This window comes from Microcebus murinus, chromosome 2 (assembly GCF_040939455.1).
Source record: "Microcebus murinus isolate Inina chromosome 2, M.murinus_Inina_mat1.0, whole genome shotgun sequence".
Lineage (NCBI taxonomy): Eukaryota > Metazoa > Chordata > Mammalia > Primates > Cheirogaleidae > Microcebus > Microcebus murinus.
This window is the reverse complement of record NC_134105.1, coordinates 6,562,307-6,572,652: the sequence shown is the minus strand read 5'-3', so window position 1 is coordinate 6,572,652 and position 10,346 is coordinate 6,562,307.

The following is a 10,346-nucleotide window of genomic DNA, read 5'->3' as shown; positions in this document are numbered from 1 at the left end:
GGGCTCGAGGGGGATGATGGACAGAGACCCCTGCCCCACGCGGAAGCCCCTCCTCTCTGCTCTTCCTCCTCCTGCCGCCCCGGCCGCCGTCCCCAGGCTCCGGTGTCAGATGGAGCATGAACTTTCGTGGGGTGGAGGAAGAGGAGGGTGGAGGGCAGGGGAGGAGGAAGCAGCCAGTGGCAGGGCTGCCCTCGGGCCGAACCCAGCAGCGGCTGCGATTGGGAAGGCTGCTGCTGGGACCGTGGGTTGTGCGCTGTGTGGTGTCCCAGGGCAGCCACAGCAAGTGCCCACGCTGGGCGGTTAAACGAAAACAGTGACTCTCTCAAGTGACTGTCCTGGAGGCCTGGAGTCTGCAGTCAAGGCGTCAGGCGGATGGGAGGGACGGACATTCTAGAACCTTCTCCTCGGCTTGCTGATGCCATCCTCTTCCCACATCTCTTCATATTGTCCCCCCACGTGTGTCTGTGTCCAAATTTCCCCCTTGTGTAAGGACACCAGTCATACTGGATTAGGGGCCACCTTAACGACCTCACTTTAACTTAGTTACGTCTATAAAGACCCTGTCTTCAAACCCAGTCCCATCCTCAGGTGCTGGGGATAGGACTGCAACGTGTGAATTTTTTAGGGGACAGAATTCAGCCCACGGCGGGCAGAGAGGCCCTGGGTCTGGGCCACGGGCTTTGGGTGGAAGCAGCAGAGAGCGTCCGTGCCCTGCCTGGTCCTCTGCGAGTGAGGAGAGCCCCAGATGGGGGTCATGTTGGGCTTGGCTGGTTCTGGGATCTGCCAGGAACCCTTCTGAACTTGAAGTTGGCCTGTTAAGGTCTTCTGGGCTGAAAAGACATAGATCAACCCAGTTTTTGTCACTCCGCTTGCCGGCCCCTGCCGTGGGGTCAGGTGGGTGTTCCGGGACCTTTGCACTGGGCAGGTGAGGTGGCTTTGCTCCCACCAAATGCCAGGCCTGTGGCAGGCACCATCTGGAATCCCAGCGGGGTCAGGACGAGGGGAGGATGGTCTTGCCCAGGAAGGAGCCGGCTTCTTTGTTTCTGCATCTGCCCCTTTGCTGCTCTGTCATCCTAAGGAGGAAGGAGCGCAGGGGTCCCCGGGGTGAACAGACCAGGTGGCCAGTCCTTTGGGAAAGAGCCAGTGGCAGAGCGTCCCAGTAAAGCGTCTTTCCTTGTTAACGATTCACGTGTCTGCCTGAAACCCGTGACGGCGCTTCCCTCGTGCCAACGTGGCCGGGCCGCGGTGCCCAGGTGTTTGGTCAAACGTGCCTCTAGATGCCTCTGGGAAGATACTTTGCGGATGTGACCAACACTTACTCTCACCTGCCGCTAAGGCAAGCAGATTACCCTGCATGATGTGGGTGGGCCTCAGCTAATCAGGGGAAGGCCTCGAGCTCAAACACTGACGTTTCCGGGGGAAGAAGCAGTTCTGCCTCTGTGGCGGCGCACAGAACCCCCGAGTCTCCAGCCTGCTGGCCGCCCTGCAGAATCTGAACCCGAGACTGCGACGTCACTTCCTACCTGAATGCCCAGCTCGCCCGTGAGTGACTTTCAGACTTGCCAGCCCCACAATCATGTGAACCAACTCCTTACAATAAATTCCTCCCCTGCCTCTATGAGCACACACACACACACACACACACACACACACACACACACACACAGATGTACACATACGCACAGAGAGCTGGCCAGCTATAGCTGCAGACGTGTTGTATTAGTTCTGTTTCTCTGCAAAGCCCTGACTAATATCGACCCCTACCAAGTTTTCTGGAGCCCCCTTGGGTGGGGCCAAGTCTCAGGTATCAGAGCTCAGACCCATGTGTCTGCCATGAGATGAATCAGATGGGAATTACTGGCATTTGGCTAAAAGCAGCGATTAATCACCTGTAAAACTGAAAGACTGGTAGTCTCAGTTTTACCAGGCAGTGTGGAGTGCAGGAGTGGTCGGGGCACAAACGTCATAGCCAGACTTCGTCAATTCCTAGCTGTGTGACCCTGGGCAAGTTACTCAGTCTCTCTGAGCCTTGGCCCCCCTATCCGTGCCAGGCTGGCAGAGGTGTGAGTATCTGCCAAGCGCCTGGAGCGAGGTAAGGGCCACGCAAGTGTTCGCTGGGATTACTTCTGAGTAACACAAACAAACGAAAGAGCATGTTGGAAATAGAGAAAAAAATTCAAACCCCTTTACCCTGCAGTAATGGAACAGTTGATTTGCTTTTTAGCTGTGAGACATGCTCAGCGGAACATCGGAACATCCCAGGTCTGAATGGGTTCAGAGACCCCTGGTCTCTGACCCCTTGGCGTGGGAAAGCCCTAAATCGGAGGTGACAGGGTGGGAGGTCGCGGTCGGCATTCCCTGCCTTGGCCAGAGCTGCCCGGGTTCTGGCCGGCAGCTCAGCTGCGGGTCGGATGGTCCAGAGAGAGCGGCTGCTCCCCACTCTTGCCTACCTGCAGCCTCCTAATCCTCTCAGGCTTGTCATCTCCCTTTGTCTCCATGGGAACCGAAGCCACCCCATTAACCCACATCGCAGGGGGCCTCTTTTTAAAGTCTTTTTGGTTCTGGTGGCCCTGGCTTAAGCTCCTGGGCAAACACAGCGTCTGCTGCTGCCTGGACGGCTAACCAGCCCAGCGCTTTGGGGAGCTCCGGGGCGAGCCTGCACCCACCATTAGCGCTTCTGAAGAGCGTGGGCTGCAAGGGCCGATTCTGCCCCAAGGGTGGCCGTGAACCCCGGCTGCAGCCAATTCTCTGCTGCGTCTGGAGAGGAGGCTGAGTGTGCGTGTGCGTGCATGTGCCTGCGTGTGTGTACGCGTTAATTGGCTTTAATTGGCGAGAAAGCATCTTTCCAGCCTATGCATCCAGCCCGCCCCGCACACGCGAGTCTGACACGTGCGATTCAGCGCTCACTGAGAACACACTCTGCGTCCTCTCCAAAGTCCCACCAGGTAGGCCCTTTTCCCCATCCCAGGTCTACAGATGGGGAAACTGAGGCAAGGGAGATGCAGTACGTCATCCAGGCTTTGGCTGGTAAGAAGAGCCGGGGTCTGCACCTACAGAGCCTGGTTTCTGGAGCCTGTGGGTGAGACCGTGGCACCCCTGCCCGGAGGGAGCCTGTGGGTGAGACCGTGGCACCCCTGCCCGGAGGGAGCCTGTGGGTGAGACCGTGGCACCCCTGCCCGGAGGGAGCCTGTGGGTGAGACCGTGGCACCCCTGCCCGGAGGGAGCCTGTGGGTGAGACCGTTGCACCCCTGCCCGGAGGGAGCCTGTGGGTGAGACCGTGGCACCCCTGCCCGGAGGGTCCCCACTGGCCGCTTCTTCCCCTCTGGCGTCATTGCTGGGGCTGCCCGAGGGGAGACACGCATGTGGCAGACCCAGAAAATCATGCGTGGCATCCTCCCCACGACCCAGCCCCAGCCCCGCACCCTAACGACGCCGTGCTCCAGGTGCTGCTACCCGCCAGGTGAGAGCACGCGGCTGCGTCTGGCTTAAGCTGAGAAGGAAACGACCGGTCCTGGTGACGGCACTGGGGTGCGTCGGCTTCCAGCCCTGTCGGCTCTCCATGACCCCAGCTCCTTCTGTGCCGGCTGCGAACGGGCTCTGCCCCCGGTGACGTCGTGGCTGTCCAGGTCCACTGCGGCCCAGGGGACGGTCAGGTGCCTGCCCCTGGCAGCAGGTGTTCACTTCTGGCCAGGGCGGAGGGCGCAGGCGCGAGTGGTCAGGGACCCGCCTCCCTTCCCCTCTGGGGACGTCTTGCTCCGTCCAGTCCCTTCTTTTCTCTTTTCGTCCTCAAGGGCCCCGGCCCCCGTTTCTTCGGGGATTTCATCCCCTCAAAGGGCGGAAGCTTCCCCCAAAGTGTGAAGCCTTCTGTTTTCTCCCCTATAAACCCACCCCCACCCCAGGCAAGGGAAAGTGAAGCCCGGCTACCTGGTGTGTGTGTTTACGTGAGTGTGGAAGGACAACGCACACAAATCCGTGTCCCCATCAATCATCCTGCCCCCTTGCGAGGAAGCAGTGAGTGAGTCGTCTCCACCCCCATCAGGAGGGGGCCCTGACCTCTCGCGACCCTCCCCGCGGTCCCTCAGGTCCCAGCCAGGGACCGCCGAGCTCTGTGTTCCACGTCTGTGATTCGCCAGAACTTCCTCTTTGCCGCCTCTGCCTTTGGACAGCAAATGGCTACGGGAGAAAGTGGCCCAGCAGATTGTCACGCGGCCCCCTGTGCGCCAGGCCCGTGCTGTGCCCCGAACGTGGATTTGCTTACTGGGTGCTCACGAGACGCCCGCGTGTGAGCCCCGTGCGGGCGGTCCCTGCTGCCTGCCTGCAGGACGCACTCCAGCAATAATTGCTGAATGAGTGGACGGCCCTGCGAGGTAGGTCCTGTTGTTATGCTGTTGGATAGATGAGGAAACAGAGGCCCAGAGAGGTTTAGTAACTTGCCCTGGGTCACACAGCTCGGAGATGGCAGAGGTGAGATTCAAACACAGGCAGCCTCTGCTCTTAAGTCCTGCTCCGTCCAGCTTTGCCTCCTGCTCTGCTGGGAAGAGGCCAAAGTGACAGCAACCAGGGACAAGGCCCAGGACGGGATGACACTACGTCTGGGGCCCCTGCCCTGGCTCCCGCTGAGGGCAGCAGCACGGGCTCCTGGCTGTGCCGGCCCCGTTCACGCCTGGCTGCAGGGCTCAGCTGCCTGCTAAGTCGCGCTGGTTTCCTGCGTTCTGGCCTCCAGACACAGTGTGTTCTGGGTCACCAGGTGCCTGTGATTGGGCCTAAAGCACCAAGTGTCCTTACCCGTTGGCCTTGTTCCACCATCACCGGAGAATGAGCCAGAGCGTTCTGCCTTCTCCTGTCCCCAGGCTGCAGCCCCTGCCCCGGGACGCTCAGGGGAGCGGAGCACCCTGCCCCCACTGATTCCCACCCCATCACCGAGCCGATTCCCACTCATGCCGCCCCCCAACCCTGAGCACACCCATACCCCTGTCACCCTTGTTATCACTGCTCCAATGTCCGATTTTCCTCTAGACCCTGAACTCCACACAGAAAGTGACTCCAGGTTTTGTGTTATAGCTGTGTCTTCAGAACCCAGGACACGGGCCTCTGTGCAAATCCCAAAAAGCAGCCCCTTTTTCAAAATATTCGACTGTCATCTGATAGACAGTTGTCCTAATTCATATACAAGTCTAGGAACACAAGGTGTGAGCAGTGTCCCCTAGATTTGCGCACAGCCTATGAGCTGTACACGACAACCTCAGTGTGCCATACATTTACTGACTCTAGTTGTAAACAAGATGTAATTCAAATGCGCAAATATGTAAACCAAATAATTTAAATAATAAACCGAGTGTCCGCTTGGGGCTGAAGAGAGTCCAGCCTTTGGTACACGGGGAAGAAAACTGGGTCGGTGATAAACAGACAACCATAAAGAAGCTATTTAGAAAGGCAAGACCCAAAAGTGGGTCAGGGCTCGATCCTGTGCAAATTAGTGACTGTTTACTTAGTGACTTTTCTCCGGCGTGAGTGGCTTCGCGGTGGGAGACTTAACTCGTTTTGGGATTGGGTGTCAATAGCATAACAAAATTCCTTTTTTGAAAATAGCTTTCTCAAAGCAAAATCTTTTCCGCTGAGGCTGGGGCTTAGCATAACGACCTGCTGGCAAGGCGGGCCAACGCTGGACAGTGGCATCTCTGGTCTTGATTTCCTCTCTCACCTTGGGACTAGGCTCTGGGGAAGCTCTGGTGCCCAGCGACTATGCTGTGACAGCTGCAGTGGCAGTCGAGGCTGTGTGGGGGGTGGGGGAGACGGAGACAGGCGGGAGGAGACAGGGAGTGACACCTGGCAGTCCTGGGTATGTTCCGGCGCTCACGGGACCCAAACGCAGGTGCTGTCCTGTCATCTGCACAACAGCCTCAGGAGCGAGCCTCGCTGCTGCTGGAACAGGTGGGGACAGGCCAGAAAACTGAAGTTTGGGTTCAGGATCGGGGGTCAGCAAACATTTTCTGTACAGAGCCAGGAGTTAAATAGTTTCAGCTTTGTGGGTCAAGCAGTCTCTGCTGCAGCTACTCAACTCCGCCCTTGTCTTGTGGAAGGATGCCACAGACAGTGTGCAAACAAACCGGCATGACTGTATTCCAATAAAACTTTATTTACAAAAGCAGGTGGTGGACAAATGCTCAGCAAGATTAACTTGCCAAGTGGAGGTCCAATAGATGAGGCATTATGGTGGATAACAACATGGGGTGGGCACTTGGCGTTGAATCCCGTCACCCCAATTTACCCACTGACCCTGGGCAGATTTCACAACCACTTTGTGCCTCAATTTCCCCATCTGCGGAAGGGGGATGGTACCAACGCCTACCACACAGGATTATGTGAGGATGGAATGAGCAGGGCAAGCAAAGTGCCTGGGGCAAAGTAGCCAGTGCTGCACAGCTTTCACTTAGAATCTGAGCCCAGGGTGGCCCAATGGCAAAGCTAGAGCTCTCTGTCTTTTTTTTTTTTTTTGAAACAGAGTTTCACTGTGTTGCCCAGGCTAGAGTGAGTGCCATGGTATCAGCCTCGCTCACAGCAACCTCAAACTCCTGGGCTCAAGCGATCCTCCTGCCCCAGCCTCCCAAATAGCTGGGACTACAGGCATGCGCCACCTGATTTTTTTTTTTGTATATATATTTTTAGTTGGCCAATTAATTTCTTTCTATTTTTAGTAGAGACGGGGTCTTGCTCAGGCTGGTTTCAAACTTCTGACCTTGAGTGATCCTCCCGCCTGGGCCTCCCAGAGTGCTAGGATGACAGGCGTGAGCCACCACGCCCGGCCGGGAGCTCTCTGTCTCACAGAGGGGTGGGGTGGTGTCCTCCCCTGGCCCTTCCCTGCCAGCTCCCGTCCACCTAGTGGAAACGCGAGTGCTTCACTGGAACCTGCCCGCTCGGGGCCAGGTGGGGCAGGGGCGTGGGGAGGGGCTCGTACTGAAGAGATCTGGGGTCCTGTCTCCCGGCCACCACTCTTTCTCTTCCCCACTCCTCCCCTCCAGGTGCCCCCTGAGGAGGGCAGGGCCTTAAGCTTTTTGGGAAGTGGGGTGGCGCCCAGCTGCCACCGTGTCACCGTGCCGCTGGCAGGTGGCTGTGCTCGGGGCAGCTGCGAGACAAGATTTATGGGGTGAAGCGACAGGCAGCCGCGGGGGCGGATTAACTTCACGTGGCGCCATTTAGCGCAGGGCGGAGAAGAAAACATAACGGATGAGACGCCGTCCCGGGGAGTCAGCTGCCACAGCCCATATATTTCTGCCTAAAAGAGTTTTTATACAACAAGGCGCTCGCTCAGCAGGGCTGCTGTGTGTTTACAGGCGGGGCCTTTAAAGCAGCATCTACTACCAGTCCATAAAGCAGCAATTAGCAGAGCCCTAATTGACGAGCACAGTTTGCTGTAGGAGCCGGCGCTGCCCCGGCCTGCTGGGAGCCGGGAGCGGCCGGGGTGCACTGGCGGGGGGGAGGCCGGGCTCAGGTCTGCTGTCGCAGGGCTTCCTAGGAGCAGATGGGGTGCAGAGGGTACCCCCAATCTGGGGAGGTTCCCTGGTGCAAATCTTGATGTTAGTTCTCAAATCCTTAAGACAACCCTGGGGGAAGTTTCTGATAATCTCTCTGATTTGTAAATGAGGAAACTGAGGCTTGGAGCCATTAAGTCACCTGTCACACGGCCTGTAAGTGTTGGAGCTAGAGCCTGAATCCAGAGCTGGTGTGTAAAGCCTTAGCAGTGTCCCTGGCGTCATTAGGGACTCTGAAGGATGGCAGACCCGGGCCCCAGTCCCAGCCTCACTGCTCACTGCTGTGCAACCTTGGGAAAGTTACTTACCCTCTCTGAGCCTCATTTTCCCTATCTGTACGATGGGGATGATGAAGGAGCCTATCTTATTGGACAAAGTGGTGGGGGTAAAGGGCTTAGCCACAAATCCATTTCCTAGGGCTGCCATGACAAATTGCCACAAACTGGATGGCTTGGAGCAGTAGACATTTATTCTTTTCCAGTTCTGGAGCCCAGAAGTCTGAAGGCAAGGTGCCAGCAGGGTCGGTTCCTTCTGGAGGCTCTGAGGAGATGCATGCCATCGGGGCCCGCCCATTTAATCCGGGATGGTCTCATCTTGAGATCCTTATTTAATTACATCTGCAAAGACCCTTTTTTCCCAAATAAACTCACATTCACAGGTTCAGGTGGTCATGTCTTTTGGGAACCACCATTCAACTTGCTACGGTCCGGGAAAGGGGCCCAGCAACGTGGCTCTTGTCACCAGCAGCAAGAGCTTGCTGGAAACCGCTACGGCAGCTTCCCAGACACCTCCCTGCCCCCACTCCGCTGTGACTTTTCTTTCTGAAAACTCACGTCTGAGTTCTGTCTCTTTTGGGGGCTGAAGGACAGATGCCCACCACCCTCTGTCTTCCCCCCACTGGGCTCCCCTGCACCGGTGAGCCTGGGGTAGCTTGTCCTGGGCTGCCAGGGGCTGCCCAGCTCTCAGGAAGCCCCCTTGCCCCCCAAATGCGGCTGGAGGCGTGGGAGTGGAAACCGTCGCCTGGACTCTCACCTTGGATCTGCCTGGAGAGATCTGGGGTGGGTGACGGCTCACCCAGCTAGGGCAGGAAACGTGGACTTGAGGGGCCTTGGGCAGGAAGCCCTGCAACCCCCTGTGTCCCAGGTTGTCACCCCAGGCCTGTCCTTGCCTTGTGGGTGGCAGGATGAAAGAAAGCTCAGATGGTGAACAGACTTAGAATCGTTTTATTTTCAAAGCGAACTTTGTTGCCGCTGTTACAAGAGCCAGCGTGCTCAGTGTGGAAACTCACGAATGCAGAGAAGAAGGGAGTGGAGGAGGAGGTCACTCCTGCTCCCACCGCCCAGGGGCCACCATCGTCGATCTGTGTTGAGGTCTTTCCTGCCCGCTGTTTGTCCTGTGCACAATTTCCATTTCTCCAGGTCGATGCTGCCAATATCAGTTTGCATCTTGCTCCCCCCCCCACTCCTACAGCGTGTGAGGATTTCCCCTGTGATGACCCGTCATCATCAGTACCCACTTTGTAAGTGTCGTCTTTGACGGCCAGATAGCATCCCGCAGAGCGGGCGTGGGGCCGTTTCCTTAGTCAGTCCCCTCTCGCCGGACATCTTGGTCATCTCCGGGGTGTGCAGGTGGCAGCAGGGAGCCTGGCGTGGGGGCCGGGCCGCCGGGCGGGGCTGGGGCCGCGCATCTGGAAGGCTGGCTGAGCCGCGTTCCCGGCCACCTGTGAGGCCCGGCGCCTGGCCGGAGCCACGGTCGGTCGGTCGCTGCCGCTGTCAGCCCTCCTCATCTGCAGGCGCCTCATCTTCATTTCTGACGGGTCTGTTCGGCCCGGCCCTGACACTTCCTCTTCATGCCGCTCCCTCTCCCAGCCTCTCTGTCAAGCAGCTAACGAACTGTGAACAGACACTCCAGTGCTCCAGGGAGCCCTTGACGGGCTTGCAGAACGTGCCCCTGCGTCTATACCGCAAAGAAGCCTTCAAGGGGCAGATAACGCCCCCCCCACACACACACCAGTGGGGACAGACAGTGTGTGTCCCCTGCACGCGCCCTCCCTGCTGGCACAGGTGCAGAGGGGCGGCAGGGACTGTCCCCGGACAGCCTGGGCCCTCCGGCTCCTTCACGCATCGCTTTGGATGCCTCAGAGGGTCCTGCCCCCACTTCTCCCTTCCCCTGGCCCCAGCCTCCCCACTGTCTCCAAACCCGGTTCGTGATAAGACTCGCCGGGGGAGCTTTTGGAAAATGCAGATTCCAGGGTCCTATCCCTACAGCCTGGGACTCAGTGGGCCTGGTGGGATTCTCCCCACCCCCAACCCTGGCCAGCTCACTCAGTTAGATTGGCCCCCCCAAAGCTCAGGGGTTCAGAAGCCCCTGCTCGGGGTGGCTCCTCAGAGTCACCCCCTCGCTTGGAGTGTGGTGGGGCTTGTGCTCCTAAGACACCCCGATACCCAACACCCCGGGGAGGGCTGTCCCCTGCGCTCTGGCTCTGCCCCCTCAGGCCTCGAGCCCTGTGAGGCCTGGCGCGCAGTGGGTGCGCGGCCGCGTTCATGGAGCACTTGACCGCTGACCCAGCGTCACGCGCCACTGTCCCCGTTCACCCTCACAGTCCTTTATGACTCGGGGACTTTTATTGTCTCCCCATACAGACGGGATCACGGAGGCCCAGCAAGCTCACAGAACGTCCCCAGGGCCACCCGGGCTGTAAGAGGAGGCACGGGACACTCCGTGTGCATGGGTGCGTGACAGAGAGCCGGGGTTTGACAGCCTCGACCCGTTTTCCTCCTTCTTTTTGTTTAACAGCTTTACTGAGATATAACTCAC